Source organism: Odontesthes bonariensis, chromosome 15 (assembly GCF_027942865.1).
Source record: "Odontesthes bonariensis isolate fOdoBon6 chromosome 15, fOdoBon6.hap1, whole genome shotgun sequence".
Lineage (NCBI taxonomy): Eukaryota > Metazoa > Chordata > Actinopteri > Atheriniformes > Atherinopsidae > Odontesthes > Odontesthes bonariensis.
In genome coordinates, this window is record NC_134520.1 from 13111086 (window position 1) to 13138734 (window position 27649).

Sequence of the window (27649 nt, forward strand, 5' to 3'; positions counted from 1 at the left end):
GCGTGAGTGTTTGGATGGACAAAGATGCAGACGGGGGACTGTGTGGTAACCCTAAACCTAGCTTCTGAAAACAGAGCTCTGAGCTGACATTTGAAACCTGGAAGTGCAGATTGAATTTGGATCCAATAAAAGAGGCACTAGAAAGAAAGAAAAATGCTGAAAGAAGAAAGAAAGAAGCTGTTCAAATTTCCACAACTTCAAACCATCACACGCTTCCTCCTGTAAAGAAGTCTGGGTCGTTGCACAGTATGTGCATTTCAACCAAACTTTTCCCTGATAAAGCTTGCTCAGACGTCTGGGTTCCGATGGAAAAATCCTAAAGCCAGCACCACAGGCACTCTTTCTTCCCAGCCTCAGAGCTCCTCCCATCTGCGCCCCACCTGTAGGGTTTTCCCCCTCCTCAGCATCCAGACGGACCATGCCGAGAGCTAGACTGGAGCACAAACACAGGCAGGAGAGTGAAGGCTGGCAGGTGTATAGAGAGAGAGAAGGGTGGAGGAAAAGTTGGTCAGACTTAAACTGTGCTTGAGAGTGGGAGGGGACGAGACAGGTAGGGTGAGAGGAAAAGATGCAGAGAAAGAGGAGGGTTGTGGTGAAGAAAAAGAAGCCGCTCGCTGTTGTGGGTAAAAACCCAGACACAAACATAAACACTGGCAAGCACCTGAATAATTCCCCTCTCTGGTTCACTCTCACCTCCCTCTTCACAGGCTAAGCATAAATAAATATAACATGGAAAAGCATCAGACAGGACCCATGCACCTCAAAGAGACAGCCGTCTGAAAGTGAAAAAAAAAGGAAGATTGTCACGGTGAATTTAGTTATTTCCATCCTTAAAAAAGCACCAATAGGATTAGACCATCAGACTGTCACTGGCTACACGCGAACATTTGAATCCCATCAGCAGTAAACTCCAGCGGCTGCCAGGAAATTCCATCCTGTTAGATGTGTGTCTGTGTCTCCTAAATCATTAACCTGAAATAGAAAAGAGAAAACAGCACGACGGTGTTGTATTTCACCTCCTCGACAGTAACAGATACATAAACACTCTCATATATTAGAAGTAAAAAAAAAAAAGAATACAAGGGTCATCGTTTGATGACCAGAGGGGGAAGAGTACGAGGGAGTGTGACTGACGTACACCAGGCACAGACCACTGACAATTACCACGTCCTTCACCACACACACACGTACAATCTGTTAAGTAATAATGTTAATGTTACGCAAACACACACACTGTGTTTGGCATTCTCCTTGGAAGGCACAATGTCACAGATTACTGCGGCTCCGTGGTCTGACTGGTAATGACATCATGCCTGGGCCTGCTCCTAGAGATCCCCGCTGCTGACACACGGCCAGTCCTACATCTGCAAAGAGCCATACACACATTTAGGCACAAACACACTTATACATACGCACCAGCGAATCTTGCTATCCATTGTCTATCTTGGTGAGAATATAAAGAGGATGCCGAGCTAGTCACAGAAAGGTGGTGAGACTCTGTGACACTTTGTGTTCACTCTCAGCAACCACTCTCGGGCTTCAAAGACAGTCAAGAGACTATATGGGAAACAGTGTGTGCTTGGTGACTATAGCTAAATTGTTAAAGTAAATATATGTCAACCACAGAATTGTTGGCTTTATCCCCAGTCTTCCTGTGTTTACATGACAGTTAGATACTTTTGGCATGGGCCAAGCAGCACAGCCCATGATATTCCGTAGATGTCATTGACTGATTGACAGCGAAAACAGAGTGATGAAGCTACTCCATTGGTCAGCCGGCAGTGTCAGAGTTTTCCTGATGACTGTTGCTTTTGGAATTTTTCCCCGACAGTCCTTATTGGAGATGATGGTTGGGACAAGTATCTACCGCGTCCTTCCATAAAATCTAACTGTCTCTGTTCATGCACACATGCTGTAACTGAGCTCGACTCGCCTGACTGTCAGTCCAGAGCGTTTAGAGGCTATGTCTATGCAGTCTATTTTTACATCAAGAGGACTGTGGTGTTCCAGCCTGTAAAGGCCTCACACAGAGATAGACACCATCGCTCTTCACACACATGCACACGGTGCCTCACCACCCACTGCTCTGTGTTTGTTTAATATGGCATTTCAGTATGAGAACAGTATATCCCGCTCTCATCTTTATAAGGGAACAGCTAATGCAATAGTGAGACAACCCACACATTTGCAATTATTCTTCGCTACACAAAATTGTTAGTGCCATGCCAGCGGCTTCACGCACGGGCCAGATTGGCTTCAACTGTTTCATCTCAAATTTTACTCAACCACTGTACTCCTCCGAACTCACTTGCTCTCTTTTTCTCTTGTCCTGAAAAGCACACACGCTGACACAGACTCCGTTGCACACACACTCACAATTATTAAGCAGACGTTGTCGGAGCTGGCTCCAGGATTGGAATCCTGTCTGTCTTGCAGTGTTGATGAGAAGTGCTCGGAGAAGCGCTTGAAAGAACAGGCTTGAACTTTTGTGTTCTTGGCATAAGCAGGCGAACTCCTTCAAAGACACCGTTGGCCCAGACTTGTCACTGCAGTTGTAAAAAAATAATCGAGGAGGTTAAAGAGGAGGTTCTGATTTCAATTTGCTTGAAATCACTGTGCCAATTCAGTTGGCCAGTTTCAACAGAATGCTGCAGTTAAATTTTCACACAATCCTTGCATATATAAAAAAAAACTTCGATTAAACACGGGCATATAAGGAGGATATTCTTGAGAGACATAAAGACGTGACTGTTGGAAGCAGATGAATGCTATATTTGGCTGTGTATGTGATTCAAAACCCAACATATTAACCATAAGTCAGACAGGCAAATGCCTGCTATGCTGGCTACAGCGATGATGCTTTTTGAGAATTTTTGATTAGAAAATGTCTGCGTGCTAATACGTTAATCAAGATGCTGAATATGATCAATTGCATGTCTGATAAACATGATAATATCAGCACTTTGGTCAGATCATTAATGTGCAGAAGTAGAACCTCATGGAGTCAGTAGCATAGCTGTAAATAATCTATCTTTTAGATTGTATTCATTCATCTCTCAGCAAGAACATTCCTCATTCAAGCTTCTGTTGGGGCCTTTCTGTGGGCAGTTTGCATGTTCTCCCCGTGCCTGTGTTTTCTCAGGGTGCATGTTTGTGAATTAGCAATTTTGAATTAACCAAAGGTATGGTGTGCAAGATACGTTATGTTAGCCCTATCATGGACTGGCTACTTGCCCATGGTGTACCCAAACCTCCAGAATACTCTCAGTTTGAAGAATCACAGAGATATTCTTACGGGTTAAGCTAAAACTACTCAGAACAGGGACAAAAAAAAAAGCAATTTTCATAACATCTGAAACAGTTCTAACGTAAAAAAAAATCACAGCTGTCCAGGTAAAAGCATTCAAGTGAATTTTTTTGCACATCACTCTTGCATCCCGAAATGACTTACTTTGCCATTGTTTCCCCGGCCAAAAAAAGGCTGAGCTGCTCGGCATTAATGCATGCACAGTGGTTACCCAAATGTATGTCATGTTCAAGATCAGTGTTGTAGCATCTTGATAACTACAACAACAAAATAGATAATGAAAAAAAAACTTCATTGTACCTTTCAATACAGAATGCATGACAAATCTTTCCAGAAAACGCTGAACTTGGACCGTCAAATTGGGATAATAAAACCTACAAAAGATCAAGGAGCCAGGCTTTACTCTTTCTTTGTAAACATTTATACAATAGTAATTTTGAGATATGATTACATCATAATTGTATAACTTACTTATATACTAAAATACTTATAGAACACCAATTTATGTGATATAATCCAACAAAGTTACAACCAAACAAAGAGCACTGCTCAAATGAAAGTGCATTGGTACTTTTAAAATACTTGGCAGTGAACATTTTCGCTTGTGTTCTCTTGTGTTGGGACTGCTGATTTTGGCTGTTGTGCTGTTGTATCCTACGCAGTCTGCACGCGCAGAAAAAGAAAACACAGACAACACAGCCCAGTCAGACAGAGACCCAATCCCCACTGGGACATTTAAAGGGGAGTTAAGTAACAGTAGGTCTGAGGAAGAGAGAGTGAACAAAGGACAAAACTCATCCATGTGAGGAGCCAAACAGAGAGTAAATGTTTCATGAATCATACAAAATAGGAAGAATGTCGGATTTTGCATATATATATATACACTGCTTGAGGTATTCTTGTTCTTCCCTTTTATGAATCTTTAACAGAAGGCAACGACGGACAGAAAGGGGGCAACCGAAACAGAGAGAAACTGTGTCGAGAGGGGAGATAACGCTGCTGGTTCTTTGGTTTCTACAGACAACCACTGTCATGCATGAAAAACCTTTTTTCTGTATGAGAACTCATCTGGAAACACTTGAAGACAGATGTGATCTGAGCCGCAACTTTGACAAATTACCCATTCTATCACAGATTTCCATTAAAGCCCCAAAGAGAAGAGAAACTGCAGACAGCTTTCAAAGTCCAACATACATCCAACTTTAATGGTGTTACAATTGTTTAAAAAGGCATCATTGCATATTATCTCAAAACTGCACAAACTGCCAAAACTAAAAGGGCATCTCAGAAGCTCAGCGATTACCATGCCATTCTAACATTCTCTGATAAATCATAAACAATCCGTAACAATCTTACGGCTCACTAGCCTAATGTTAATCCGCGGTATGTTACGCTAATGTTCCACAAATGCTGATTACCGTTCTCTAAGGGGTCGTGGGGGGACATTCGCTCTCACAATGGACCACGTCACAAGCCTAAGTAGAGCTAAGCTGCGTGGCATTTGCAGGATATTTCAAGTCAAACTTAACACAAATTCCTGCTCGCAACATGTTTTGTAAATCTATTTTTACAGGGCACAAGGACTGATCATTGTTTATGTCACACTGTTTAATCTCCGCTGCTGCTGGGGGCTTTCTTGTGGCGAAACCTCTTGAGCCAAATCTTCCATTTATACAGACCGAGTGCTGTAGATGTCTCTGTTTCTGCGACACTTAAGCCACATCAATCCAGAATTATTTATTTTCCAAGACAGCTTGTTTTGCATGGAGCCCAGCATGGTATAATTCCTTGGGGTGCAATCTGTTTCTTTTTAAAACAATGTGAACTGTAGCGCCACAACGTTTTAGTCTCCAATAAGTTTAGTTTGCTACTCAAGCAGAAGCTTCGAAGACTGAGCTGTGTGCTACACAGTATGAAGTAAGAATGGATGAAGGATGAAAATGCCAATTTGTACAGTGCTGAATACTTGAATACTTGAAATACTTTCAATAAAATTCCTACAATCTGCGATTCTGATACTTTCAATAATCCAACCATCTGTGTCCAATTCTGTTCCTATGAGCTTTTCAGTCTAAGTTGTGGGTCAAACTGCAAATCTTGGTGGAGTGCTACATCACGTCACAATACGGATCATGCCCAGAGCTCCTAAAGCCTCTATTTTTTTTTTATAACAATCCATTCATGTGATGTATAAAAAGTCTGTTAAACCATTGGGCTCTGTGTCTTTGGGGCTAAATGGGGTAATTTGTTTTGTTTTAATAAAGCAGGTGTTTTTCTTGGGTCAGATTGTCAAGGAGCAAATTGCTTTTCTAATCACATCACACATGGAAAGTTCAGATGATGGCGGACAGAGCACCGTGCCACATCAGTGCTGACCCAGTGTTCAGCATGAGCCTCAGCTTGCCCCGACCCCTCACACAGCTCCATAAGCAAGCTATGTTTTCTTTGTAAAAGCAAAACATGTCAGTTCACTTGCTCCAGTTTAGTCCCCAATCAAAGTGACGAGCGATAGGGAGGGAGGCCCAGTGACTGCAAGCAGCTCGAAATTAACTGCAAGATGATCCGTGAACATGCTTGTGTTTTTTGGTTTAAAATCTCAAATCAGCTGGTTTACGTCCAACACTCACAGTGACATAAACAGACTTTTCAATTTTTTTCTTTATCAGGCTTTATGAGAAGTTCAAAGAAAATTTCCACACAGCTGTACCAGGCAGTAAAGGATGCCAAAGTAAAGAGAGCTACAAACAGAAAGAGGGAACACGTTGTGCCCATTCTGCTAAACAATGCCGCACAAACTGGAGTTCACATAGCAGCACACACAGTAAATGCAGTCTTCAGGAAGGAGGCAGGCAGCAGAAGGGGGCCTGTGTGACCATTCAAACAAGCAGCGTGTGGCTGTGGGCCTAGAAACAGGCAGCAGCACATTTCCATAACAGGAAAGGTCAGTGTTGTGGCTCCAAGGCTTTAGAGACGCGAACACAATCCATTCTGAGAGCTTGTTGCTGTGCTGCTCTACCTGTTGACTGGACTCATTTCAAAGTTTGTTATCACTCAAAGTCTGGAAAATAGTCAGTCTTAGTTGGATTTACATTTAACTAGATTACACACATTTTACATTTTGTTTAGGGATTTTTTTTCGAAATAAAGAAATACTTTTAAGAACTTCTTAGTATGCGCACTGATGCAAGTAGTACTCAACCCCAGCTGAACAGTCATCCCACTCCAGAGGGAAAATGAATTTCCTTAAATGTTGATAAAATCACTATTATCATTATTACAAATGTAGTACTTTTGCAGAGTAAACAACAGTTGATACAAAACTAATGACTAATAACTGTTGAACTGCCACGACATACACATAAGACCACTTTTTTAGCTTTATATGAAATGAGAGCAAGATTTTTCTTTACTTGTAAGAGGCTGTTCAAGAAAGTAAATGACTTAATTACAGTTAGAACTTAAAGTACTATTTTTTCCATCAATGAAAAAAAGCAACACTAATATCAGGTAGCTGACATACCCACAAACTGATATTTTACCAATTTTCAGTTAATAAATCTTAAGGTTGGATTATTGCAAGTGTCCACAAGCTGCAGAAATATTGCATGTTCACGTCTTTCTTTTAGGAAATCCTCGAAATAGAAAGTTTCATTTAGTGGGCAGTTTGTGTGGTAAATTCACATAGTATGGATGTGTTGCCAGTGTGTGTACACGCGTGCATGTGCATGTGTATGAGTGTGCTTTGACGTACTCTGTTTGAGGTTGTGTTCCATGCAAAACAAAAGTAGAGGAAGCTGAAACAGCTTCTGGTCTTTCTCTTGGACCAGGCTTTGGGGCCTCATGGGGCACGTAGGAATAAAACACTCCTTTGCACAGCCACTTATACCTCAACACCTGCAGCACACAAAAGCCCTCTGTGAGAGAAACAGTCACTCAAAAGTCAGAAAAGCTCATGTATAACAAGACATCAACCAATGTCTGGTAATACTGTGTGTTTTGTAATAAAAGGAAACATTGACATGATTTTATAAAGAAACGAAAGATTAAAGCTATAACGCTGGCATAAGTGTAATGTGAGTAAATGACGGCTTGAGTGGAATAAACTTTGATTTGACACTTAATAAACACCAGTTATTGCTGCCACTTGTTTTTATATTCTTGCTTTTAGTGAATCTTATCTGTCTTTACTCTCAAGTGCTCATCGACACTGTATAAACAAAAGTGAGCTGATCAAATAAAAAACTGACGTTCCGCTTTTTCTTGTTTGTGTGGTGTCATTGAATACCTTGAAAAGCGCTACACAAATAAAATAATCATCTTAATTATTATTATTGTTAGAACTTTTTTTTACAGAGATAAATAAAAGTCTTTCACTTGGTCACTTTAAACTCTGCTTTCTGCACCTCACAGTATTTTCCCTTGGGGCTCCTGCTTTCTCAAGACTAAAATTGAAATAATATTGACATTGGAGCGGCTGGAAAGACGTAGCGCAGCTAAGAGTTATAATCATCGAACGTAATTATCTTCAATAAAAACAGCAGATAATACTCCTCTGTGTGAGTGCATGTTTGTTGTTGTGTCTGATGGGATCCTCCCTGGAAAGATGGGCAGTGCCACCTCTCCACCCGCTGAACCCAGCGAGGCTTCACCTTCTGGGTGTGGGAGAGTCAGAGTCCGGGGTAAAAGACTCACGTTTGAGGTCTCCCACGCTGTGGGTCTATTCCCCTTATGACATCTGTCAGCTCTGCCCAATAAAAACATAGAGTGTTCACCTTGTCCAAGTGGGTAAAAGTACAAATAACTGCACAGCAAGATTTTAATAACATTTAGCTGAACTTCATTAATTAACAAAATCGTTATGACAGTACTGGAGTCCAAAGAGTGATTTTCTTGTCTGGTCTGGCAGACCCGAGTCCATTTACCTAATTGAAAAAACAAACCAGCGGTCTGTGGCTCTTGTGTTTACTGCTGTGTGATTGAGGGCATAAAACGCAGGCAGCAGTACAAATGCAAATATAAGGCAGAGTGACACAGAGCTGAATGAGGAGGCAAAGGACAAAGAAAGGAGAAATAGAATTATGAGAGAAGAATCGGCTTCTGATGGAGGGCTGAAAGAATAATTACATTTCCGTTTTATTTTTCTTTTGATCAATTAGCAGTAGGTTTTTTTTCTTTCAGCTTAGCTTGAGGACATACTATACATTCAGTTTTCAATAAAAAAAAAAGTTAATACAAAGACATACACAGTCCGAGAGAAGATTTAGCCAAAAATCAAAATGTTCTATCTTAAATGATAGGAAAAGTAAATAAATCTAAATTAGACTGTTTTGCCAGAATCACGTGCTGATCTTCTCTGTGATGGACTGCACTACGATGTACCGCTAACGGTGAATAAAGCTTTCAATCTCATGATCAGGGGACAAGTGTTCTACCATCAGAGCAAAAACTGCCAAAATGTAAATCTATAACTAAGGTTATCTCTTCACAATGGGGATAAAATTGTGTAAAATGGCACCTGAATTGCTTTAAATGTGTTAGCTTGACACAGAATCCCCTTATGGACCGTCACAATATAAAAAAATGGAGGTTTTTAAATCACAACACAACTTGTAACATTGATTAATGTTGCAAAAAAAAAAAAATGGCCAGCCATAAATCTAATGACTGTGCCAAAATATACAAAACAGGGAATGTTTGTACCGATCTGAAGGATACCAAAAGATCAAATTTTCCACTAATTATGTATTACTACTGTGGGATTAGGTTTCATCACAATAGTTTGACATTTGTGGTTAAATGCTGAGATTTAGCTGAGAAAAGTGATGTCAGCATCGTTAAGATGAGTTCAATCAATCAATCTTTATTTATATAGCGCATTTCATACCACAGGCAACTCAATGTGCAGTTAAGTAGTTAGTTAAGTAAATGACTTAATCATCCTAATATAGACACTTGAAAAATATGGTGATAGCTAGCATTGCTCTGTTTAAATGTAAAATACCTACCATCATCTCTGGAGTTCACTAAATTAAGTGTGTATACATTAGTACATAACATTCATTTTACATGCAAAAATGACACATTGTATATTTTGCAAGGGGTTATGTGATGCACTAGCCCAACCCACCCATTTGTTGGGTGGGTTTATGGGTCTCCCTATTTCAAGTATTTAGAGTTAAAGGGCTGGAACTCGGCTCACAGTACGCAGCGGGGGGGTAAGAAAATGTTCATAAATAATATTTCTAGTATGGGATGTCATAGAGCTTCATGTCAAGGCGAACTATCCCTTTAAGCTTAGCTAAATGTTCCTAAAACTGCCGTAGAGAAACAAGCATTATATCAGTGTGTACATTTATTGGGACGGCAGGGTAGTGCAGAAGTTACTACCGTTGCCGCATAGCTTTGTGACAGACTGGCGACCTTTCAAGGTTAAAGGAGCAAGCCTGAATAGGATAAAGCTGGAAAATCGATGGATGAAAATGTGTGTCAATAATTTTTGTTGGTTGGGAATGTTGAAGCACCTTGTCATTTTGTGTTTTTTTTATAACTTGAACTCATAGGATGATTTTGAAAAGATGTTATCTAATTCTTCATATTGTCAAGGGATGAAGGAGGATGAACAAGACCTCTGATATGGCAGAGGAAGAAAAGGATGAAGGCAACAACACAATTAGAAGACTGAAAAGAGAAGAGAGGCAATGACAGGAAAGGCATAAAAGAATGAAGTGAGAGAATGCCGGGCAATGAGGAGGCAGCACAAGGAGGAAGGACGAGGAGGAGATGATGCAGCAGTAAGTAAAGCAGTAGATAAATGCTGCAGGGGAGATAATCTGAGCGTGTCTCTGTTCCAGTAACAGGCCCACAGCATTGCCTGATGACTCACCTACTGTAACGTTACATCACGCTTAGTGTGAGATCATCAGGTTAATCTCACCCTGTCTACGATCAGACACTCGGTGAAAACAACAACTACACACAGTAAAAACACTATTCCACAACTCCATCAGCCTCAATAAACATCACCTGGAGCATCAAATTTTAAAACTAAATAACTGATAATGACATAGGTTTCACATTAATTGACTATAGGGTTGTTATCAATTATTGGGAAGACATATCGGATGGTGAAAGAAAAAAAAAGCGCCAACAACAAACACATGCAGACAGGCTCATTAATAACTCTTCTTGTTTAGATTCCGCTCTGCACACAATTCATTAGAAAGGAATTCTGAGATGTTAATCATCAATATGAGGAAAAAGATGTGCGAAATAAAGATGAGACAAAAAACTGGTTTGAAGCGCTCCGTCATGTTGGTTACAGCTGGGTCTGAACAAGTCCTGAGGTATAACAAAAAAATTTTCAGCAATTAGATGAATTATTAATTAGTCTAATCTGAACTTCCGCTGATTAGTAAAAGTTAGAGCACAGAGAGAGAGTACACAGAGAACTAAAGCTGCAGCCCCAAAATGACGCTTCAGTGATTTGGGACAAGTGTTGGCTTTGACGAGAAGCACACTTAAGTTATGTTAAAAGCAGAGTAGGAGGCAAAGACCTAAAGGTGTTGATGGAGACAAAGGAAGACAGGTATATGAAAAACCCTGGTTTGATTAAATGAATCACATGTGTGTTAGAACTGTTCGGAGATTTGTTGTTTGCTGTGTTTTTTCATGACAAACCGATGTTTGGAAAGTCTTGTCTTCTTGGAGTTTTTCTCGTTCATTGATGCTATGAAACAGGAGTGGGCGCCCTGAAACCACACTGGTTACGTGTGTTTCAGTAAACTTCAAACATTATTTACCTCACCTACACTTACCCAGAACCAGAGGATACTTTTTCATAACTCTCAATCTTTTACAGAAACACTGTGGAGATGAGAGCAGCAACAGCCGCAGAGCTTCCTTTTAAAAACACAGAAGTCCGGCCTCGTCCTGTTCCTGGGGCTACTGGCCTGAAAAACACCAACCCACAAACCCAGAGCATAACCCACCCGGAACTAAAGCAAACACCAGATTCCCACCAGGGACATAAAAACTAATGTGCCAGCATCCTCCAGGGAACTCAAACTAGCGTGCACGTATGGAAAGTATTTCACATCTTTTCACACCGAGTGCATTTTTTGAGCAGTGCTACAGAGCCTGAAGGCATTGCCTTCAGAGACAGGTGATAAAGTCCATCAATGAACTGTGTAGTTATGGTTGCAATGTGTTTATTTAGTCACACTCTGGAAGAGCACAAATGCTTTGAATGCTGCTAAACCAGCTGTGGTACAAACTATTTCAGCTGGCTATGAGCGAGACTCGGGACAGAACGTGTAACTTTCCATGGAGAATGTAGAATCTGTACTTCTTTCAAACCCCTTTTCAAATTAAATACAGAATGGGCTCAGATAAGGAGACTTCATTGAATTCAATTCATCCAAGCTGTTTTTTGAAAAATTTTCACCAGGCAACGGTCACATCAAGACTTTAACTTTGGGTAAAGTCATGGGTTACAGCTACCTTAGAGGGTTGATCAAATTTACAATTTTCAGATTTGATTTATTCATCTAACTGACTAAGTTTGGGTGTTTAAAGGTAGATTTTAAAAAACGTGACTCGAAAAGTATCAAATGTATCTTTCTATCACTACTACTACTATTTGGTATCTGATCTACTTTATATCTACTTTCTGGGAATCAGAGATGGTTTATTTTGTGACTAAGAATGGCTCCAGAATGAATGAAATGTGTTTTTCAGATCGCACCCACACAAAAAACCCAAATAAATAGAATTATAAAATACTTTTTATGAAGACAAAACAAAATTAAATGTATCAATAATTCAAAAGCTGATTACAGGGTTTCAAACACTAATATGTAACTGAAATATGAGAGTGCAAACAAAGAGACAGGCGAAACCTGAAACTAAACCAGTTAAAAGTCTTAGATCGCATAGCACTTCTAACGCAGATGAAATTGGACTGATCAAACCATTTTGATCTCTCTCCCACATAAAGCACTAGCTAGTTAGTCACTGACCACAATTACTTGTGTCCACAGACCCAACATCTACAAAGAATATAGTTGGAGAGATAATGATCCTTTCACTCAGAGCTTGTTTAGGAGCAGTTTAAGATTTAAACTGATCTAAAACATCTGTTTTTCAAAGAAAATGCAACTGTTCAAATCCCCCTAACTTTCTAATATATAGGCAAACTGAACAGTAAATGACGTTGTGGACGTTTTGGTGTGCATTTGTGTGTGACTGAGTGGGCGTGACACAGCTGGCCAGAAAAGTCCATCAGCAGTAGAAAGAGAAAAATGAGAATTACCCAGGTTCAGACTGTGAACAGTGACACTGACTTAATACTGCTTTCACCTCTGATGTTTAAATAGCCAGCTTTGTTTCACTAAGGTGTTCTTTTCATCTCAGAGAGATGGCTGAAGGACATACTGTACTTATACAGTTATACAATTTCACACAATCCACAGTACTGCTACTATATACTCAAATCTGTTGTAACAACAACGACAAGGGGCATGGTCTCACTCACAGAGACGTGAATTCTGGGAATTGGTTTCAGGCATTAGGGTGCATTTCCAGTCAGTCAGGTGACCAGCTCAGCTCAGGGATCTCCCGATGGTCACATGACATGTGGTAACTAATTTACTTACTCTCTTTCCCCCCCTGCTCCTCTTCTCCACTCTTTCTCTTTCTGTTCTGGCAGCATCCTTCTTTGCAGGCCTCTAATTTAACATTACAGCCCACCCTCTCACCCCATCCACAAATTTCTCCATAGCTTGTCATTTCTAATGGGCTAAAATCCCCCCGTTCCCCACCTCCTCTGTCCTCCAGTCATATCCCTCCACCTCCCCATCTTCGGGGACTTGATCCCCCGTTTGTCCATGCTGCTCTCTAAATTATTCAGTGGAGAGCTGCTGCTCGCTGCAAAGAGACACTGACACAGAAGTGAAACAGTTTGGAGGCAGAGTGGGAGGGAGTTGGTGTGGGGGCAATAGAGTGATGGCAGCAGATGTCTGCCTGGGAGCTTCCCAGGAAAACCCCACACTTTTCTTTTTCATCCGCCTCTTTGTCCACACTGGCAGACCTAATCGCATAACCCAGGTTTATAACTAGCTGCCATGGCAGGTCAACTGGAAATAGACAGCATTCTTGACAACAAGCTTGACCTGATACAGAGACCAGAAGGTTGCTTAGGGATCAAGTGTCCCAAGCAGCTATCATGACAAAGCAAATCTGCCTTCTGCTTTGAACTGGACTGAATGTCAGCCTTAAGTGCCAGTAAAAGGGAAACACCACTCATTTCTTCTAAGTTGTTTGAATTCGGTAAGGGCATACCGATCAAGATTCTGACCAGAAGAAAAAAGTCAGTAATCTGAGTGTTTTAGAGACTTTAATGAAGTGCCAAAATCCTCACAGTTTGACTGATTGATTCCTCTAGATTATCATAATCCTTTTTCATGTAGCTTTATTTTGTTCTAAAATACTTTTTATATTGGTTAATACTTTCTTGTCAGCACCTCAAAAGTTCTTGAGAGGAAGGGTGGCAGAGAGGGGGATGACATGCAGCAAAGGGCCTAAGTCGGGACTCGATCCTGGGCCATCCGCGTCGAGGAGCTTCAGCATGTAATTGTCTTCTTATAAAAGATTTGACAAGAAGTTGGGCAACCGGGCGCCCCTTCTTATCAAAACTTAGGCTGATTTTACTCTTGTAAATTTTATGAAACTATTTCATTAGCTGTTAGCATGGCTTAGCATAAAGACTGGAGATGGGTAAACAGCTAAGCCGTCTCTATCCAAAGTAAGCAAACCTAAACAACTGTTTTTGGCCAAGAATTATTTTAGCATATATATATGCTAATATATATAAAAATATGCTCATATATATGCATATTTACGGTACGAAATTAGATTTCAGGATCTATGAAACAGGGTATTACGGCACAGGTTGCCTTGAATGGTAGTTGAATGATGAAACATTTTGTTAGGTTAACATAAAGACTGAAAACAAGGGAAACAGCTAATCTGGCGATGTACGTATCTAAACAAATATAGGATGTTGTTTCTATGAAATTGGCATATATAACCCCACTGAAAAACAACAAGGTATAGGCTTTTTACATCCACTGTCAGCTTTATGTTAAACTAAGCTAATTAGCGGCTGGTTTCAGCAACATATTTACCATAGTCTAAATAACTCATGGTATCAATTCTCTTGATGCTCTTGGCAATAAAGCATATCTAAAATGTCATACTAAAAGCTAAGCTTGTGGCTATATCCTGAAGAAAAGTTGTGACACATCTGATCTTTTTGTTAGTATAATTCAATTGAAAATTTACACAGCACTTTCAATACTGTTGACATAACTTTAAGAGTGCCTTTTCAATGCTTGAGTAGCGGTATTATCGAAACACATAAATCCTCTGCATGTTTCTGATGAGGACACTTTAGTTTGTATCGGTTGAATGAAATGACACACTGAATGTAGTGGCACAAGATATTCTAGTCGGTTTAGTCGTTGCCTCCAATATGTAGGCCTGAGGTTTAGCCGAGTCACAGATCCTTGAACTACAGTATATTAAGAATAAATGTAGCTACAGTAGGAAAAGTTTAATAGAAGAGTTGTGGACAGAATTTCACAAACTACGTGAAGTTTAGGCACCTTCCAATTAACATTATTATTTTGAGGTTTCGATCCCTTAAATAGAAAATCTGTTCTCAGAAAACTGCAGCTGTTTTTTTCCTGCAGTATGCTTTATTTCTTTAATCGATCAGTGTGTGTGAAGACTCACAGTAAGGTAATTTTTTGATAGTTTAAATTTTTTACTATAATTTGTGGTTCAATGAGTGATCCCACATTTACAAATGTAGGGATGCCTGCATGAAACTAATACAGCATATAGTGATATGTACATACCGTGTGTGTGACTATGTGGTATTCTGTTTGAGGGAAAGCCCTAACAGTGAGCGCCATGCAAATGTTGGGGGGAAAGGGTATAAGAAAGCCCCTCCTCATTGCTGTGGTGCTTCACTGAACAGGGGGAACTAAAGCACAGTGGTGGTGTTGTGGGAGGCGACACAATGTCAGGAACTAGAGGCTGAGGAACTCCTGACCTTTCCTTTCATCTGCACTTTCAGACTTTCAGTCAGTCTGATATCTGTGCATCACCCCGTGTCATTGTAAAATGTGACAGGGTTAGGAGAATGAAAACTAAATTGGTTTCAGGGAGAACAGAGTGGATTACTGACTAGATTTGTGCATCAAACTGAAGGCGTTTCTGACAGAAAGAGAAAGAGAAATCAAACTATGAAGTAGTTTGATTTCAAAAGAAAATGAAAGTCAAAGAGGTAGAAAAACAAAGTGAAGGATAGAAAATGATCAAACATAAATGGGTTTTATTGAGTTTTTTTTATTCAAATATAAATGACTGCAGGTAGCAAACTCACAGTCTTGCAGAGAGATATAAAAGGGTGAGGCAGATAGCATGTATGGCATGACCCCAGACTGGGACTATTCCTGTGCTGTCTGTAAGCCTCCGTGTGCATGTATGCATGTCTGTGTGTGTGTGTGTGTGCTTGTGCGTGTGATGTGGACCATGCAGAGTCAGCCAGTCTGTCGTGGGGCAGTGGGGGATTCCTGTTTAGACCTCCAGTGAATTTCTGGGGGCTCACTGCAGGGAAGGGGTGGGGCTGATGAGGGGGTGGAGGTGAATAGCACTTACCCTCAATGATGCACCCAATTTCTGTTGTTCATTTTTCATAGTTGGTCATGTTACCAAATCAAGATAAATTAAAACTAAATAAATAAAATTAAATGAAATAAGAAAACACACATCTGTATTTGAAAAAATTGATATACTGCAGCTGAAGGTCAGTTTGATTAAATCTGTTTAGCTGTAGTACAACCCCATTTCCCCCAAAAATGCATGTAATGCATCAATGTATCAAAACAGAAAGCAGTGATGTGCAAATCATTTAAACCCTACAAATAACTGAAAATTGAATCAAGACAACTTATCAAATGTTGAAACTTCTTTTTCAGGCCTGGTGGAATATGTCTGAGCTAAACAGCTGGCAAAAGGTCAGTAACATGAAGTCAACATGTGATGGGATTTACCAGTCTGAGAAAGATTATGTAGAGAATAGTTTGCAATTTGGGAATAACGATTCCAAATGTTGAACTGTTAAAAAAAAAAGAGTTAATTGTCTATGGTTCATAATGTAATTAAAAAAAACTGGAAAAATCTGGAGTAATCTCTGCATGCTCTGAACATGAGTGCTTCTCTCTTTAACTTTTACTGTGCACACAGGACTTTCTTGGATTAGTGGTGAGTTTTTATGATAACGCTGTGCATTTGATAAACAACAAATGCCATTCAAATATTTAAGGTACACAGGCTACTCCGACCTTTCGTTTGCTGTGGGAATTATGTGGACAAGAATGAGACTGGGGAATGAGTTGAGCTACTCTGAACATATTGCTCAGACTCATAAACCAATTCCTATCACACCTATCGCTACTTCTTTGAACCACAATCCTCTCTTTGCATTTTGTTCCTGTATGCAAACAGGGTTTTATTAGCTCACTATCTGTTCTGCAGAGGCTTTGATCCCTGCAATCGCATTCAAAACTGTTAATCAAAATCTGCTGATTGATGTCTGAGTGCGGCAGTCTCTGATACACACGTTATTCGTCTGTAGACCTCACAAGATCGAAGGACTGCGTTGAGGTCAGAGGTGAGGCATCTACTTCTGCTCTTCACAACCTGACACTCTGGAAACATGACAGCTGAGACCAAAATGTGTGACTGCATGTTTGTGTGCGTGTGTGTTCACATGTGTAATTTAACACACTGAACAAATAAACTGCTGTATACTGTGTGGAATGTTTATTTAAATGGAGGTTAAATGGCATGTGAACGTGTGTGCGAATTGTGTGTTCTAGAGTTCATGTGGGCTTTTGTATGCTTCATAAGTGTGATATTGTGAACCAAAAGAGGAGTTGTCAAAAGGGAGATCGTTTTACTCTGTGGAGATGGCAATATCTTTACATCCTCTTTCATGCAATACATTTCTGTCAATCTGTCAGTTAGATACACACAAATACAGAGGCAGAGAAGTCATATGCACAGACACACACACACAGAAAGAAGCCCTGCTGTCAATCAGTGTTCAGTAAGATCAGGAAACAGACAGGCTATTCTGTCCCTTGGCACAGGTCCCTAAACTGTGGCCTGGCTGCTGTAGAGAGAGCTCTGTGTGTCACACGCAGCAGATACAGGCTTCCCTCTGTCATACACAAATAACCTCCCTCTCAGTCTTTCTTTCTGTGTAAGTAGTTCCCTATCTTTTTCTTTGTGTCACAAGCAAAGTGTTCAGCTGCATTCCTGTATCTGAATGCATGCAACTTCTATTCATACACAGAACACAGAAAAAAGCTGGAAAACATGTTCATTGTTAGAACACGTGAGGGATCTTCTTTGTGACAGGCAGCCAGCCAAGAAATTCCATTTGTCAAACCTTTTTACCCTCATCAGATCCAGACAACACTTGCCCTGTATAGGCCTTCGGCACAATATGTGTGAACTTTAGCACTGAATCCAGAAATTACCAAAAGTTGGGACTCCTGTTTGATCTCTAACTTGACCAAAATACTGTATGTACACACTCAAACATCCATCCATCCATGCATTTTCTATACATGCTTCAATCAATCAAATTCAGTTTCTGAATGCTGTTCCAATTGCTGTTAGGCGAGGTGGGGGTACACCCACCCACGTTCAGTTCAATTCAATTCAATTCAATTGATTATACTTTCTGAATCCTGGAAAGGGAATTTATATTACTACAGTGTAAACAATTGTTTAAGATAGAAAAAATAAAACTGATCAACTGTGGTTGAAATCTTCAGAGATCGCGGGGAATGGATTTTGGTGTTGTTTTTGTAGTTTGGCAGCAACATAACTGATGCCCAGCATCGGCAGGTAACACAGCTGAGCTCTTTTGGTAGACAACATGAACAGAAACTAACACTTCACAATTCAACAACTGTGACATGTCCAGGATCACACCATCTGTAGTTAACAAGCGCTCCTCACCCTCCTCCTTTACTGTTACCTCTCTGTCTGCAGACTACGTATGCCTTTGCAGTCTAAAAGCCAGGTAGAGAGGTGTAAAATTAGCTCTTGCAGCCATGTCTTGATAAAACCAGACAAGCCATATTGATGTTCTCAGCAAAGCATAAAGCTCATTCATTTTATCTGCCTGTGATCTGACATTTCCCGTATCATTCGAGGGAAGAAATTGTTTAATTCTCCTCCTTTTTCTCTGAATCCTAGACAATCTTCTCTTAACTCAGACTCTTAATTTCAGACATTACTTGGGTCTTGAAAAGCTCAATCAACGACTCCCAGGTGCAACAACTTTCCTGGTGGCATGGTTATGCATAATAATGATGTAAACAAAAGGGCCCAACAGCACAGCCTCCAAAGCAACTTAGAACATTTTTAAAGATAACCTACTTTTACAGAAGGAAAGCGCTTTAGAAAATCTCAAGAAGATTCAAAAAAGACACAACATGTCCAAAACTGCTGGAGCTGGTTGTCATTAGTACAGTGCCATTCTGGAACGTTCCAGCATTATAGAATCAAACACATCTGGGGGCTCTCTGGTGGTAATTGGGATTTTTTTCTCTAGGTTGCATTTTAAACCATCCACAGGCTCCATATGCTGTTGGCCCATTCTTGTGTTTTGTTAAATTTTCTAAAGACTAAAACGATTGAGAATTGTAGTTTAGGTGATCAAGATATTTAGACTACTGGTTCTGGTATTGCATTTTTGTGTTTGACCCACCCAACACTTATGGTCCTCAACCAGTCACCACACAGGTATGTCACAAATTTCTCCCCCAGTAATGCAAAAATACCATCTCCAATGGAGGCTTAAAATAAAAGGAAGAAAAGATTAAAAAAAAAAAAACTTAACTCAGTAAAATACAACGGCTCAATAGCATTATATGAATATGGTCAGTTGTTCATTGTTCTTTCTATCAAGTATTGTTGAGGTTAGCTCTTCTTCTGCAAGTTGCCCTCTTTATCTCAGATGCTGTTCTTTTTTTATTTTTAGCAAGGGATTGATCCAGGTGCATGAACAGTTAGTCCACATGCTCCACATGGTTGCACATCTTTGGGCTGCACAAGTGTAACCACAGGGAACCAGTAAACCCAAGTTTGTTGAGTGGTGGCGATGATGAATTATGTATTGCACGTCACACAGGCATTGACAAAAGCACACATGGCTACCAGAGTATTCACTGTCTGACCTGGAGTTAATGAGAACATTTTAAGACCAGCAACAGTTTAGAAATTATGTGTCATGCTTTAGCATCTTGTAAAGCCATACAGAAACACTTTGTATATAAATGATTTGAAATTAATTTAAATTATTTTATTTGTTTCTCTTTATATTCTTTCATGTATTTTTAAGGCTTCTTCCACTCCCTGCTGCAATGCATTTATTTTATGTAAAGCACTTTGAATTGTTTTGTACATGAAATGTGCTATACAAATAAATTTGATTTGATTTGATTTGATTTGAAATTCTTAAGCTATTTCTATCCATTCATGTAGGGCTCACAACACGCCATTAAGCATGCGCCATTTCATACCATTGGCAAAGTAGTAATTGTGTTTCTCTGAGTTTTTTGAAGATATTATATACATCTTCTTAGCTTTAAATGATAAGATACAGCTAGCAGTCATTAACCTGAGTTGAACAGTAATATCACTCATTCACTGTAAACTATGTAGTCATAATCCTGACCATTAGCAAAAAAGAAGCTGCACACCCAAACCACAATGTATTCACACTATTCAGGCTATTCTCCCTCATTTCCACTCACTCTTTTCTTTGTCATGCTCCAGTTCTTTGATTCACACTGTCCATGAAATTTGCATCAGCTGATTTCATACTTGTTTTGGAACAATCTGTAACAGTGGCGCTCCACCATTAAGCATTCAAAAGCACATTAAGAAAAAAAAACAAAAAAAAAAAAACAGAAGCAGAGATCGGACAGCTGTAAAGCAGTATTAGAAAATGTGCACAGGGTGAGGTATCACTGTGTGACCAACTTCTTAATTCTGCGTGCATAGCAGTGGAAAAGTCAAAATGCACCAACCAGATAAGTGAGGGCAGGGGATACAAAAGAACTGGGAAAGCAAAGCACATGGAAGTATCACAAATATCCAAAACAGTTAGTTAAGTTTTCATTAGATTTACTCGTTTAAGAGAAAAGCTGTAGCAAAATGTATTACTGTAATATGCTATCTAACAATGAAATAATATTGTTCATCACACATATTCTGATGAAAGGCACAGCCCTCTGAGAGCATCACATTTCTCCACTGTGTACAAGAGTAGCTTTTTTCTTAACTAACAGTCACCTTTTCATGCCTGACTATGTGAAGGGAAACTCCAGTGGAGAGACTGGCACTGACCTTCTAATCGAATCTTCCCACTCACATTGAAGGAATAATGAGGGTTTTCCTTCCAGAGGCTTCACTGCAGTCACTCCCCAAACGACCACGGGAAATGGAATCTTCTGAAAGGATCAAAACAAGTTGAGAGTTGTAAATGGTTTGAGTTTCCGACATAGACAATGTGCCAGATTCCACCGCCTTGAGGGACACAGCAATATCACAATGAATGCTCTGTCTGTCTAAAATGCGTGCACAGGAGCACACCCACTTGTTCACACGCTCGCATACATATATTCTTTTACAGAACCAAACACACAGTTTATTAATAGCTGGGAGATCCTGGGAAAGAGTTAAGTATGCTAGCAGTTTTCCAGCGGTGGAATCTTTTTCATACCTGTTTGTCAGGGCTTAGCGTGGTGCATGCCTCTGCATATCCTGCACTATTAGTCCAAGTGGATCTGTATGTGTGTTTGTGTACTCCTCCAGGCTTAGAGGCAGTCTTAGATTTAACAGTAATCTGCTTTTGTTTGGGACAAGTTCCAGGGGGATAGTGCAGAAATTCTGTTTTGGTATACATGTAGGTGTGTTAGTGTGTGTGGGTGTGTGTTTGTGTGGCCAAGGTCAGGCAGCGCATTTGTAAAACATTCCCTGATCTAACGGCCTCCATCCAGCAGACAGTGTGACAGCTCTGTAATCTACTGTTACTCACGGGACTCATCATGGTAGGTCTGTTTGAGTATGGACGTACCGTAGATGAGTGGGTTTGAGTGTGCAGATGCATTGATACACATGGCATGTTGCAGATTAACCACTACGCTTCCTCCAGCAGTCACTCCCTGGTCATAAATATGTGCAGAATGTGACACTGATCTAAAGATATAAGTGTGTAACACAACCGCTGAGCACAAATTGTATTGAACTGCATGTATTACAAAGCAGACTGTATTCAAAATGTATAGACATACCTATTTAAGTCACCAGTAATGCATGCAGTGAATGTAAACACAGAAAGCATGATGATGTCCAGCTGCAAAACCTAAAGCTGTCATCAAGTCAGGCTGAAAATGTTTTACTTTATGCAATGACGTACACAAGTTTTCATCTTTGGATGACAGTTTAACAAATGTAGAAAGGTCTTTAAGTATGGGTTGATTTAAATAGAATGTAAAGTATTTAAGCACTATAAGTAAAGTAACAATATGTGAAAAAAAGAAAGATATTTCTTCTTTTTTCCCCCTTGTTTTTTGTGATGCTGTTTGTGGCATTTTGGAGAACTTGGTACATTATTCCGCAGATTTAAATTATTTTAATGTCCTCTGTTTCTTCATGTATTCCCAAATGTACTATTTTCTGAGATCTGTTTCAAGATTCCGTCTTCTTCTTCATCAGAAACGACACGTTTGTTGCCAGTCTGGCTGTACATTAGAGCTTATTGTCACGCTGTAGATATAGTTCTGTAGTAACATGTACCACATTGTAACCCATAATGACTTAGCTCCTGCTTTACTTTAGACTTTCACGTTAATGCTTATGCCACTGCTAACAATGGTATTTGAAGTAGTGCTTCAGTACCGTATAAGCACAACACAACAAAAGCTACAAAATTCCAGATGTTGGTCAGATGCACCAGAACTGCATCTCCTTTTGGCTGTGTGTGCAAACTGTGCAACCTACTCATCAGAAGATAGGCCAGGGGGTAGGAGAGATCTCTTGTTCAGGAATTCCTTTCATCTCTTGGAATTTCTGGGTTATCATATATGGGAAGATGTATGTTTTTTTGGCAGCTCGGACCCAAAACAGCTGGTGAGTCATATTATTTTAATCTTGGTCAGATACGATTTGTAACTATAACATTTAATGTGCATCAAGTCTTCTTTGAAACAGCAAAAACAACCTCAATTGAGTGTTTACCTTCGATTTTGTGTATCAGTGGAAGTTTTTCAACTTTTCTCATTCACATCTTCAAAATACACATAAAAAATGGAAATCTGGCTACTATGGACCTTTGTCTGATTTTAAAGGTACAAAAACATCTCAACAGTTATGTATACATAATTATACCCTTTATAACCTTAGGGTAAAGACAAACTGTAGCTTTGTGACAAGAACGTAGGCAGTTGGAGTCCTGTTCATGGTCTATGTTCTCCCTGTGCCTTCATGGCTTTGACTCAGTTAGTCTTACTTCCTGCCACAGCCCAAAACATGCACGTTAGGTTCAGTGGCAACTATAAATTGAATGTAGATAGCTGATAGCTCTCAATCCAAAGCGACTTACTTATTGTTAGTCGCTTTGGATAAAAGCATCTGCAAAATGGCCGTAATGTAATGTAATGATAGCTGTTTCCAATGGCTACAGCTCCGAAATCAGAACAAAAAGGTACATTTGTGTCATAGTGTGTGTACATTTGTGTGTGTAAAAGTCCAGAAAAGGTATACTGTATATTCTTCAATGTACAGTGCTTGTACTCTACTACGGTACAGCTGGAGCAACAGCATAGGTGCCTTTTTTGGGGACATTCCTCCACCTTGTTTCCCCATGTGTAGAAATCACATTGGAAGTGGTTAAACCCTTTGCAAAGCACCACTCGGCACAACTGTGCTGCAACCACTTTGCTCACCACAAATAAACAAGTATTCATCTTCAAAGTTACAACTGCAGGACTTAAAACTTTGTATCCACATTCTCAGAGTTTTCAATCTCACTCAATCTTGCTCTCTCACAAACACATTCTGCATTTAGAGCAAGAGGGAGGGGAGGGACAGAAAGAGAAGTCAGCCTTAAAGGGAAGGCTTTCATCTTTCCCACAATCATGCTGAGAGGCGTCTTATCTCTGAAGCTTGGCCTGGCTATCTAGAGTAAACCACAGTGTCTGCAGAAAGAGCTAAAATTGATGGCGCAGTCCAGTTTTTTTCTGTTAAACATTAGTCTCAGGAATCCCCCTTGGCTTCGTGTGAGTGTGTGTGAGAATGTGCGTGCGCGTGCACATCTATGCTTGAGTGCTTACAACAAAAGGAGATTTCTAAGAAGATAGCACCTGTTCTGAAGAATAGGGATATGGACATTCCGTAGAACTTCTGCTGGATGTGGATTGAGTTTTAAGGCAATAGTAATATAAGAAAAGTCAAATAGATACACAAGAAGAGGTAGATAGATCTATCTATCTAGAGATATCTACATCTATAGAGATGTCTAGATGGATGGACAGACAGACAGACAGACAGACAGACAGACAGACAGACAGACAGATAGATAGATAGATAGATAACATATGATAACTTTGAGTTATGATACAACTTTTAAGAACGTGCATGGGTTCAACCATTTTCCCAGGACTGTCTTAAAACATTGTTTTTTCATCTTGACAGTTACCAGTGTGTGTGTGAAACAAACCGCCCATTTCAGCTGGAGACTGAACTGCTCTGAGTCTGTTTTATTTTGCTGTATCCCAGCAACAGAGCTGTTTCTGCTTACTTCTCTCTCCACCCTCTGGCCCAGAAATCCTCCAGGCTTCTCGTCCACGTGTGCCTGTGTGTGAGAGTGTGTGTCACACATCTGCTTCGCATTGTGGAGGATCTTGATGATTGACTGCTCTCTAAGCCCTTGATTCTCTAACAGCAAACCAGCAAGACAGGGAGGCAGCGTTTGGAGTCGGTTGTGGTGACGTGGGCGTGAGAGGTGAAGACGGTGAAAGAGAAAGAATGAGAGGAAAGTAAGATAGCAATGACAGTGTAACAATAAAGAGCAGCAGAGGCACATGCAGAAAGAATGTGACTGCTTCATATGTGGAGCAAAAAGGAGAGCTGAGGGGTGAGGTTTGAATATAACAGAGCTACAAAAGTTTTCCAGTGCTTCATAAGAGCAGCAGAGGTTCCATGCTTTGCCTCCTGCGGGGCTGGGTGGGCTGTCGGGTGGGGCTCACTCACACTGCCCTGCTTGACTGGACCAATGTTTGGTACGCTAGTTAAGGCTCAAAAAGGATGGGTAGGGCTATGTTGGGATGGAGATGTTCTTTAACTGCCAAAAGAGGAGAGCATAAGAAGGGAATAGCACTGGGGCGAGGAGTGGGGTCACTGAGTTTCTTTGGCTGCTCCAAAGGCTGCTGTGTCCTACAACTCAACTCTTTATCTTTTACTCCCCTCCGTCTATCCTTTTATTCTCCACTCCTCTCCTCAATAATTCCTCATTTCTATTTCTTAATCTCAATAGTGCCATGGCACCTATGCAAGCTTATTCTTAACTCCTCAATTTTTGATTATTAATTGCATGAATAGAAGGAAGAGTAGAGGCAGAGAAGATAAGAGGAAAAGAAGTGAGAAAAAGTGTTGGCTCATATGAAAAATGGCTGCAGTCAGTCCCCCATCACAGTGAAACATTTGGCATGGGCTCTGAACAATTAAACCTTTAGGGCTGTGCACAGGTGTGTGTGAGAGTGTGTGTGTTTCTGTGTTAGACAGAGTCTGGCATTAACCTAGAATATCAACTATAAGGTACTTGAACTTTCAAGAGCCAAGGCACTGCCAAGAGAGGCTTTGTGTGCTCATAAAAAAATTATTACACAACAGCTGTGGCTTGTGTGTTTTCTGCACTCGCATGTTCTTATGTAAATGTGCCTGCACATATGTTTTTAAGATAGAGTATTTTCAATCAAACCCAAAAAAGGGAGCGCCTCTATCTTCCACCACACATATACATGATACATCGTATCTTGCAGATAAAAAACACAAAAATGTACAATTATACTTTTGTAGCGACCTGATGAATAATAACCACAAAAATTAGACTTTTTTTCCCTTTTATACCGATAAGACAAGACAAGACAAGACAAGACAAGACAAGATAAGATAAGATAAGATAAGATAAGATAAGATAAGATAAGATAAGATAAGATAAGATAAGATAAGATAAGATAAGATAAGACAAGACAAGACAAGACAAGACAAGACAAGACAAGACAAGACAAGACAAGACAAGACAAGATAAGATAAGATAAGATAAGATAAGATAAGATAAGATAAGATAAGATAAGATAAGATAAGATAAGATAAGATAAGATAAGATAAGATAAGATAAGATAAGATAAGATAAGATATTTCATAAGATGTGATACATTTGTACAAAGGTAATGCAAAAATTCTGAAACTAAACATATTGGACAGTAATATGCATAATATCCTGCATTTGACTGATCAGGGTCAAAAGCAACATTTGAAACGAAAGGAAGATGCACCTTATATTTATTTATGCACTTCAAAAATAGGTATCTTAATTTGTGCAAAGAATTCAAGGTGGTTTCAGCAGTTCACATGTTGACATATTTCTGTCATGGTTTGTGAAATGCAGAAGCTGCATCTGTTGCTGCAGTGATCCACACCAACCCATACTCATCCCAGGGCATTACACACATGTTTCCTCAGGCATCCCTGAGTAATGCACAAGGTATCCCTAGGTTGTGGTGCCCTGCAGCACAGCCATCTCTTATTGCAGTCTCAGAAGTCATTTTCAGTTTTTCATTTTGGTTAATGGGCTTGTGTTTTTCAAATATGCAACGCAGGCTGGATATTCATTTTTTTTTTTTTTTTTTTGCCAAGAGATGAGCTCTCCACGCCATATTTTTCAAACACCATCTCACTAATACATACACATATATTTCTGTGTATGTTCTTCAGCTGTTATGTTGATCCTACTTACGACTTTGAAAGTGTATAGCCGAGGACCATCAGATGTGCAACACAGAGTTTGCTTTTACATTTTCACAACTACTGATTGCCTGCACGTGAGGCAAATGTTTTAAAACACGAATAAGTTGCTGCTGCTCCACCTAGCAACACAAAAAAATATAAACCTATGGGAAATTCAGCAGTGACATAAAGGTCCTGTTTTAGAAAAGAATGGCTGTTACAATGTACGAGTCAGTTTGCAGCGGTTAGGTCAAATTCAGCACCTAATTCAAGGCCAGTTTCAATCTGATTGTTTAACAACTGCTTCACATACCATTAGCTCCACTCTTCTGGCTCACTTCATCACATTTTAGTGGCAACACACACACATGTGCCGTTTAGTCACTGTAGCCTTGTGCTGTTTCTTTTCAAAACAGTAGCATTACGTGAGAGCGTTACCCTTTCACAGCAACTGATTGGCAGCGCATGAGGTGTTTAGAGAACATTGGTAAATAGTGGTGTCTGCCTGAAAGCCGCATGTGAGAAGTTTCAGGGACATTTGTAAATGCTAGCTAGAGATAATAACCGAGTTGTACTCTCCCCTATCAAGCAATGCACCAGCTATACTAAAGAGACAGCTATCTAGAAAAACCTTTTAGCAATCTGCTGAAACCTCAAACACCATATCATATAACTACAAAGTTAATCTGGTCTGCAAAAACATTAAGGGAAAACCAGTCTGCAATCCCCTGACTAATCTTATCCAGTACCCAAACTGTCTGAACACATGCAGCTCTCCAACTGTTACTGTCTGTTTATAGCTCGGACTATAACTTATTTGAATGTCAGAAATGATCTGAAGATATTTTTAAAATAGTATCTACTAATGTGGTTCTTTTGAAGTCTCCTAGGCACACACACAGACGCATGCTCACACTCACACATGGATCCTGTTAATTTCCAGGTGGGGTGTGTGTTCAGAAGGTCTAGTTCAAGACAAAAATCTGGTCTGTGTCCCTTCTTGACCTACACACTAACACACATTTGTGCACACACACTCACACGAAGCGAGGGTAGTCTGATGGCCTATGGGCAGTAATATCAGAGACAGTTGGTGTTTTTGCAGCACTTAGCGGTCCAGTATTCCCTTACCACAACAACATCCAATCACCTGCCAGCTCCTGACCTTTGACTCCAGCTACAGAG

General features: G+C 40.0%; 1 long non-coding RNA gene across 1 annotated transcript in view; it reads right to left on the bottom strand.

The window, feature by feature from the left end:
• Positions 1-27649, bottom strand: part of LOC142399767 (uncharacterized) — a 51929-nt gene that overhangs the window by 18502 nt on the left and 5778 nt on the right. The window contains exon 2 of the long non-coding RNA XR_012772882.1: positions 20804-20907. This is a non-coding gene — a long non-coding RNA (uncharacterized LOC142399767). The remainder of the gene's footprint in view (positions 1-20803; positions 20908-27649) is intronic.